General features: G+C 40.4%; 1 pseudogene; it reads left to right on the top strand.

Annotated features, from left to right (window-relative positions):
- Positions 1 to 895: 895 nt before the first annotated feature.
- LOC112623477 lies at positions 896 to 2,177 on the top strand (annotated as a pseudogene).
- The last annotated feature ends 6,970 nt before the right edge of the window (positions 2,178 to 9,147 follow it).

Below are 9,147 nucleotides of genomic sequence, written 5' to 3'. Positions count from 1 at the left end.
TCTTGACAATATCCCCCGAATGGAGCAGCTGTTACCTTCCTCTCCTCCACCTACCCTCTCCTCGTAATACGTCCCAGCAGTGAGACAGAGAATGAACAAATACACCACCTTGTGAAACAGAGCTACCAGAGGAAAAAAAAATGACTACTGAACAAAAAATGAATGTGGATTAAGATTCAGCATGATAAAAGATTTTCTAAAAATAGACATGATTTTCAAATTAAAAATGCAGTAAATCTCAGGATTGGAAGAATTTGCTAAAAAAAAAAAAAAAAAAAAAAACCACTAATTCAGTAAATGAATTTAACAAAAGGATTTTTTAAATCTCTCAGGTCACTAACTCAGGTCCCAAAAGGGCAAATAAGAGAGGAGATAAGGGGCTTCAAGGGCAGATCACACAGGGTAGGTGGCTGGGGGTGGTGGGAGTCGGGGGGGGGTAGAATAAAATGTGATAATGATGCAGATAATAGATAAAGGTTCCCTGAGCTAAAGAAAATCTTGAGTTCTCTTATTAAAAGGGCTCACTAAATCCAGGAATGTTTGACACACACTTAAGCACATCATGGTAAAATTACTGATTTTTAAGAATGAAGAAAAAATATTTTACAATCTCCTCAAGTTAGTAAATGTTACCTTGCAATACTCACATCAGAACAGTTACTTCAAGTAACTGTACTTGAAGTACAGTAAACAATACCCACATCAGTAAACAATACCCACATCAGAACAGTTACTTCAAGACAGTAGAGGAAAAAGAAAGGATCCAATGGTAAACCAAAAACATCCCAAACAAAACAAAAAATCTTTATATAACTAAATTAAAAGATAATAGTGCCCCCACCCTCACCCGCAACATTGCCTCGACCCCAGGATTCCCCCAGCTCGCCTGCCTGCCATGGCTGACAAGGAAGCAGCCTTTGATGATGCAGTGGAAGGAAGAGTTATCAACGAGGAGTACAAAAAACGGAAAAAGAACACCCCTTTTTTATGATTTGGTGATGACCCATGCTCTGGAGTGGCCCAGCCTAACTGCCCAGTGGCTTCCAGATGTAACCAGACCAGAAGGGAAAGATTTCAGCATTCATCAACTTGTCCTGGGGACATACACATTGGATGAAGAAAACCATCCTGTTATAGCCAGTGTACAACTTCCTAATGATGATGCTCAGTTTGATGTGTCACACTACGGCAGCGAGAAAGGAGAATTTGGAGGTTTTGGTTCAGTTAGTGGAAAAACTGAAATAGAAATCAAGATCAACCATGAAAGAGAAGTAAACAGGGCCCGTTATATGCTCCAGAACACTTGTATCATCACAACAAAGACTCCTTCAGTGGCGTTCTTGTGTTTGACTATACAAAACACCCTTCTAAACCAGATCCTTCTGGAGAGTGCAACCCAGACTTGCGTCTCCATGGACATCAGAAGGAAGGCTATGGGCTTTCTTGGAACCCAAATCTCAGTGGGCACTTACTTAGTGCTTCAGATGACCACACCATCTGCCTGTGGGGCATCAGTGCCATTCCAAAGGAGGAAAAAGTGGTGGATGTGAACACCATCTTTACAGGACATACAGCAGTAGTCGAAGATGTTTCCTGGCATCTGCTCCATGAGTCTCTGTTTGGGTCAGTTGCTGATGATCAGAAACTTATGATTTGGGATACTCGTTCAAACACTACTTCCAAACCAAGCCACTCAGTTGAGGCTGACACTGCTGAAGTGACGCTCACACTGCTGCCTCTCTTTCAGTCCTTATAGTGAGTTCATTCTTGCCACAGGATCCACTGACAAGAATGTTGACTTGTAGGATCTGAGAAATCTGAAACTTAAGTTGCATTCCTTTGAATCACATAAGGATAAAATATTCCAGGTTCAGTGGTCAACTCACAATGAGACTATTTTGGCTTCCAGCGGTACCAACTGCAGACTGAATGTCTGGGATTTAAGTAAAATTAGAGAGAAACAATCCCCAGAAGATGAAGATGGGCCACTAGAGTTGTTGTTTATTCATGGCAGTCACACTGCCAAGATACCTGATTTCTCCCGGAATCCCAATGAACCTTGGGTGATTTGTTCTGTAACAGAAGACAACACCATGCAAGTGTGGCAAATGGCAGAGAACATTTACAACGATGAAGACCCTGAAGGAAGCATGGATCCAGAAGGACAAGAGTCCTAGATATGTCTTTACTTCTTGCGATTTTAGACTCCCCTTCTTTCTTCTCAACCCTGAGAGTGATTCAATGCTGGTTTCAAGACACAGACTCTGTTCAGCTATCCCTCTATATAATAGGTACCACCAATAATGCTATTAGCCCAAACAGTGGGTGTTTTCTAAATAATAATGGGGGGCAGGGGAGCTTGATTCAGCAAAGCCACAGACTTACATTGAAATTTTCTTCCAGAATTTTCTAGTAACAAACCCAGGTCTAAAGTAGCTACAGAAAGGGGAATAATATGTGTGATTATTTTTCTTCTTATGCTATATCCTCAAGTTTTTCAGACTCATTTAAGTAAAGGCTAGAGTGAGTAAGGAATAGAACCAAATGAGGTAGGTGTCCGAGCCATTAAGTATAAATACTGAAAGATGTCACTTTTATTCAGGAAATAGAGGAGATTCTAGTCATATAGATTCCTACTCGAAAATCTTGACACCTGACTTTCAGAATGCATATTTTCATACGTAGACCAGTTTCCTCTGGTTTCTTCAGTTAAGTCAAAACTACACGTTCCTCTTTCCCCATATATTTTTGCTCATTACTGTATTTCTTGAGCTATTTTCATGTTGTTTCTTTTCTTTCTGTGAAATGGTGTTTTTTTGTTTGTTTGTTTTTACTTGAGGCCACCAAGTTGTAAAGATATATGTTTTTACCCGACAGTTATACCATAGGTAGACTGTCAAGTCAAGAAGAGTAAATCAATAACTTATATTTGTTTTAAAAATTAAATTAATCCTTGATTTAATAAAAAAGATAATAGTAAGTCACTGAAAGTGCTAAGTGATCTTATTAAAACTTAGGAGTTAGGTGTCATATGTGCAAGTATATCGCTTTACAAAATACACGGTATGACATCAGGTTTACACCACAGTCATGAGCTTATCATAACACTGATATAATACATGATCCTTCCTCTAGCATTGGGATCTGTACACTTTGAACCATTGACCCCTGGAGAATCTGAAGGTGTTGATTCAACGCCAGGATATGCGAAGATGGATGGTCAGTTCCAGCTTCTCTACATTCTCTGAGACTTGGAGTAAGTACATCTCTTTCTTAATCTGAACTTGATATATCACTGTTACACACATTTCATTATTATTGACCATTTGTGGTGTATGTTGGCTCTCTCTGCTTTTTAAAGACAAGGCGGCAGGGGAAGTGGGGGTGGGAAGGAAGCAAATAAAAATATTTGGTAGCTTTTATACCAAATATTTGGTGTAAAAGATAAACATTCCACAGAAAACAGAAATATGCATCTTCTTTATGTCCTCAATTATTAAAAATTTAAATGACTCTGCAAAAAAAGAGATGACCAAAGATGAACTCATAACAGTCTCAGCTGAAAGGCTGTCTTGCTGAGTGGGAAGAAGAAAAGAGCTGGATAAGACAAGGATTTTAAAAACAAAACCACAGTCACTGAATTTTAACTGAAGATCTTTAGAAGCACTGAAGATCAGAATCAACACTGCATAAAATCTAACTGGAAAAAAAAAAAACCTTTAGAATTTTACGTACAATGCAGAGAGAATAATTAAAAGATAAAAATGAAAGAATCAGGACGGTCTGGTGAAGGGGGTGCAGGCAAACACCCTTCCTCTCACTGGCTATGAAATGGCTGCACCCGACACACCATGGGAGCAACAGTTCTGTGACCCTCAGGCACCCCCAAGCCCTGGCTCCTGCAGCCACTGTCTCTGTGACCATGGGTCCACTGCATTCTCAGATGAAAGCACCTGGAGGCCTTTGTTAGAGCCCACGTGGGCAAGAGGTAGGAGAATAGGTTCTGGAGGCAGGGAAGCTAAGGCCATTTCACACTGACTTCCTAGAACTAAATTGAAAGGAAAATCCTAACTTTCCGCCTAAGTAACAAAAAGACCAGAGGCTACTTCCTTTGCAAACCCCCACCTTTTCTGCAGGGTAGATGGGAAATTGAAAGTTGCTTTTTGCAACCAATCAGATGTTTGCATAGGAGTGTAACTTTGTAACTTCAGCCTCCACTTTCCACAACCAATCAGACTGGTTCCCACCACAGTCAGTCAGACTGATTACCACCACTTCATTTACATGGGGTGAACACCAAATAGCCAGTGGGGAACCTCTAGAGGGTATTTGGACCTGAGAAGATTCAGCATCTAGGTCCTTGAGCCACTGCTGGGGTCTGCTCCCACCCTGTGGAGTGTACTTTCATTTTCAATAAATCCCTGCTTTGGTTCTTTTGTTGCTTCATTCTTTCCTTGGTTTGTCTGTGTGTTTTGTTCAATTCTTTGTTTAAAAAGCCAAGAACCTGGACACCCTCCACCAGTAACAGGCAGCGCAGTTGGGTTCCCTCTGCCACACTCCTCCCGCGTGGGCTCTAGAGATGCCACCCAGCTCCCATCCTCACTCTGTCCCGATGTTGACTGTTCTGTCACAAACTAGCAATATGCTTAATATAAAACTGAATCTGCCATGTAATTGTTAACAAAAAGAAGGACTGCGAGTCTGTTATTCTAAACTAAGGCTGTCATTTGTGATAGTTGTTCCTCAACATTTAACTGGCTTATATTTAATAATCTTGTTTTAATAGCAGCTTAATCCATCCAGTTAGCATGCAGTCAGCAATCAGCTTATCTTGGATGGAACTATTCCAACAACAAATCCTTGTGTTATTCAGCAAGTTCACTCCTTACACCCAGGTCTGAGGGGTCACTGGCAGGAGCCCTGTGCATGAGAGGACTGGTATTGCAAACTCATGAAAAATATTTTTATAAGAACACAGTGTGACCTGTAAATTAAGGCATATGCTTTCGTGACAGGCTCCAGGGGAGTGCTTCTCTGTGACTCTTATTCATTCTCTTGGATTGAAAGACAGTTGAATCCCAATGCCATAAAGGTTTATGGATTATGCTATTGCCAGGATAAGAGCTACACAGGACTTTGGACAGCAGGGAGGATTTGTGTGGCAGAAGCATTTAGTATGAATTAATTAATTTGTCTAAGTCACAATCATTTCTTGCCTATTCTTCAATAATCTCATATATCCCTTCCTCTTTAGCCTCTGTCCAAATCTTTTAAAGTGTAAATCCAATCCCATCACTTCCTTAATTAAAACTCTTCAACGGCTTCAGGTTCTTAACACTCTTGGCTCATTTCACCTTGTCTTTGCTATGTCCACATCCTTGTGTACATAATGTTTTGGCAGATTGGCTTTCTCTTGGTTCCTGGAGAGAACCAAGCTCCTTCCAGCCTTAGAGCCTTACTCATGTTAACATACTGTTACATTTTCCCTGAAATGCTTTCCAACCAACTCCTTCTCCTCCCACAACTAACTTCTTCCTATCTTTAGCTCCATAGGGAGGGCAACTCTAACATCCTGGTCCAGATTAGGTTACTCTTTAACATACTTTCAGGTTCTCTTAAACACTCTAAGACCTTTTCCTTCATAGGACATATTACCACTTGAATTGTGTAACTTTTTTTTTTTTTTTGCTTTGGAGACAGAGTCTTGCTCGACACCCAGGCTGTAGTGCAGTGACATGATCTCGGCTCACTGCAACCTCCACCTCCCAGGTTCAAGCAATTCTTCCACCTCAGCCTCCCAAGTAGCTGGGACTACAGGCGCCCACAACCACACCCGGTTACTTTTTGTATTTTTTGGTAGACAGGGGATTTCACCATGTTGGCCAGGCTGGCCTTGATCTCCTGACCTCAAGTGATCCGCCCACCTTGGCCTCCCAAAGTTGCTGGGATTATAGGTGTGAGCCACTGCAACTGGCCTGAATTGTGTAACGTTTTCTTCCAATAGTTATCACATATATTTTTCTACAAACTAAAAGCTCCATGACAGCAGGTATGTCACCTTCAGGTGTGTCACCAGTCCTTAGATTAATGCCTGGCACAAATAATGCATTTGCTTTTTCTTGGATGAAACAAATAATTGTGTTGCTCAATAATGCCACCCTAGATCCAGGCTGGAGGGCCTAGAGGAATGAATGAATGAATGAATGAATGAATGAAGAATGGCACTAACAAATTATGTGATCTCTGGCATGTCTGGGGCTCAGTTTTTTTGTATTTTAATTCAAGCTGATAATTCCTGTAAAATAGTTGCTTTATAAAATTGTTATAAAGAACATCTGAAATTACACACACACACACACAAACACATACACGCACACAGAGAGACATGTTACTAAACTTAACGGTGTCCATTTGCCTGTGTGCAATGGAAAGCCAAACACCAAAGCACTGGGTTTTGTAGCGAGAAATGTTTATTACAAGGCACCTGAGCAAGGAGACATGAGTCAGGCTCAAATCTGTCTTTCCAAGATGGGGGTTGGGCGAATTTTATAGTCAGAGAGTAATGAAGTGTGATCTGATTGGATCTTGTGAGGGGGTGGTGCTGGAAGGTGTGCACTGACTGGACTATGCCATGAGGTGATGACAGGGCTTGGTCCGATTGGACCTGGATCATGCCATGTGGTGTTTGCTTCTTCATTCAGTCACCATTCCTTGGTCTGAGCACTTAGGTTCTGCCCATGGTTGCACGCTTGGTTTATCTGGGTACACTCAGGTTACATAACTGAGAAATAACTTACCACTTTATTACACAAAGTTGAACCAGATTGGGTTATTGCAGTTAATGATAAATGTTTATGTCTGTGCTATCAAATATATAGGTATTACTATAGTTTGGAATTACCACATGTATCACTAAGGTATCAGTATCAGTAAACTGGAATCAAGTAGGTTTAAAAAGTACCGGAATTATTACCAGGATTATTACCTCTCTTAAGAAGCCCAGTGACAGGGCAAGTTAGCATACCCCAGGTACAGGTTTTCATGACTCTGGCTCTGCCCCTTTGTCATTTTCTCTGTTTCACCCTCCTCTGTGGACAGACCTTGCTCTTAGACTCATAGCATGAAGGGTATAACAGTTCCAGGCCTAGTAGCCACACACAGCAATGTCCAGAGAAAGAAGAGAACATATATTTCTGTGAGTCTTGAAAAGAGGGAGAGGGAGACTTTCCCAGATGCCCCCAATCCAGCAGCAATCGCCTTTCCCGTCAGAGCTGCATCACATTACTGGCTTAAACCAACCCCTGGCAGAGGTCAAGTTTGCCTTCAAGGCTTTGCCTTGTAGTAGCCCCAACCTCCACTGAATCACCTGGACTCATGGGAAAGGGTGGATAAGGAAGAAACATTGTAATTGTTTTCGGAAGGAGGGTTGAGGGGATGGATGCTGGTTAGCCAGCCAACAGTGTGTGCTGTGCAATTTGTCATGTATATATTTTTTTAAATATTGTTCTTATTCCTGGAGGTTAAAAGATCTAAGTCACATAAGTAGTGTTACAAAATAATAGATAAAATATTGTAGTGTCACATAGTGTTATAGAGTACAGAATGTTAGAATTATTAGCAAACGATCTAACAAGCCAGACCATGCTGGTGTGCAAAAACGAAGAAAGTTTTTCTACTGTGTAGGTAAAACTCATGTCTGATTATAAGGCAGAGGGAAGTATCAAATAACAAAGGGCTGTCTAAGGAGTTACAACAATGAGGAGTGGCAGCATATTCCCTACTCCCTCCCATGTTAATTGCAGGCATAGCTAGTCAATCACAGTATGCCTCCTTGCTGAGGGTAGAATGGTTTGTCCTTTTCAGACAGCTCCTGACCAATTGGAATTGATCCTCTAAACAAAACCTATCCACAATCTATGATATAGTCATGTTGTTACTGAACTAATATTTTATTTAACGAGCAAAACTCATATATGTGAAGCAGCTTGAAAAAGTTTCAATGTAATTTCAAATTAAAATAAATAAAGATACGGACCAAAAGCACAGGAAATAGAAACATAAGTAGTAAATTTATACAATCATGGCTTTGGTATAAGTGACCTTTGAATCAGGTCCTGCAGGATACAGAGATGGTATGAATCAGTATATGAGAAACAGAGAAACAGAGGAGACATATCAGGGTATTAGCAAAGACAGGTAGGCAGTAGGATCATTGCTGTTAAAACATTAAGGGATGAAAACGCATGTGTCCCCAACCTTTTCTCTGTACCCTCTTTTCATTAGAATGCCCTCTTCCTTCATCCCTTGGCAGTTTATCCTCATTCTGTTTGCCTTCAACCAAATCCCAATGTCAGCAAAAGATCTGGCAAACTCATTCATACTAAATAGCACATGGTTGATAAAGCTCAATGAGAAATCTTTCCTTGAGCTATTTTGAATATTTGTTAGAAGCAAAGCCTTCAGCAGAAGGAGTGAAATTAATAAGGTACAATTTTATAAACTAGTGAAACAGGAGCATGGTAAGGGCAGGAGACATTTTTGGCACACAAAGGCCTTTCCCAAGCCTATGAAATCATATTGGAAAAGTAAATACTGAACAGTGACAAAAAGAAAAATACTTTCGGTGAAGGCAATTTATTCTGCCCACAATGCACAACATTTTATTAAAATGGCTTTATGGAGATGTAATTCACACATCATACAATTCAACCATTTAAAATGTACAAAGGAATAATTATCAGTAGATTCACAGAGTTCTGCAACCATCACGACTATCTAAGTTTAGAACATTTTATTCACCTCCCCCAAAACCCTATACCCACTTGCAGCCACTTCCTGTTTCTCCTCACCCGAGTTTCTAGAAACCAGTAACTTGCTTTTCTCTATAGCTTTGCCTATTCTGACCATTTCATAAAAATGCAATTATATAGTATGTGGTCTTCTGTGACTGTGTCCTTTGACATAGTGTAATGTTTTCAAGGTTCATCTATGTTGTAGCATGTATCAGTACTTCATTCCTTTTTATTTCAGAATAATATTCCATTGTAAGGATATTCTACATTGGGTTTATCCATTCATCAGTTGATAGACATGTGGTGGGTTGTTTCCACTTTTTGGGTAGTATGAATAATGCTGCGATGAACATTT

This window comes from Theropithecus gelada, chromosome 4 (genome assembly GCF_003255815.1).
Source record: "Theropithecus gelada isolate Dixy chromosome 4, Tgel_1.0, whole genome shotgun sequence".
Taxonomy (NCBI): Eukaryota; Metazoa; Chordata; class Mammalia; order Primates; family Cercopithecidae; genus Theropithecus; species Theropithecus gelada.
The sequence above is the reverse complement of the archived record's forward strand: the minus strand, read 5'-3'. Positions and strand labels throughout refer to the sequence as shown.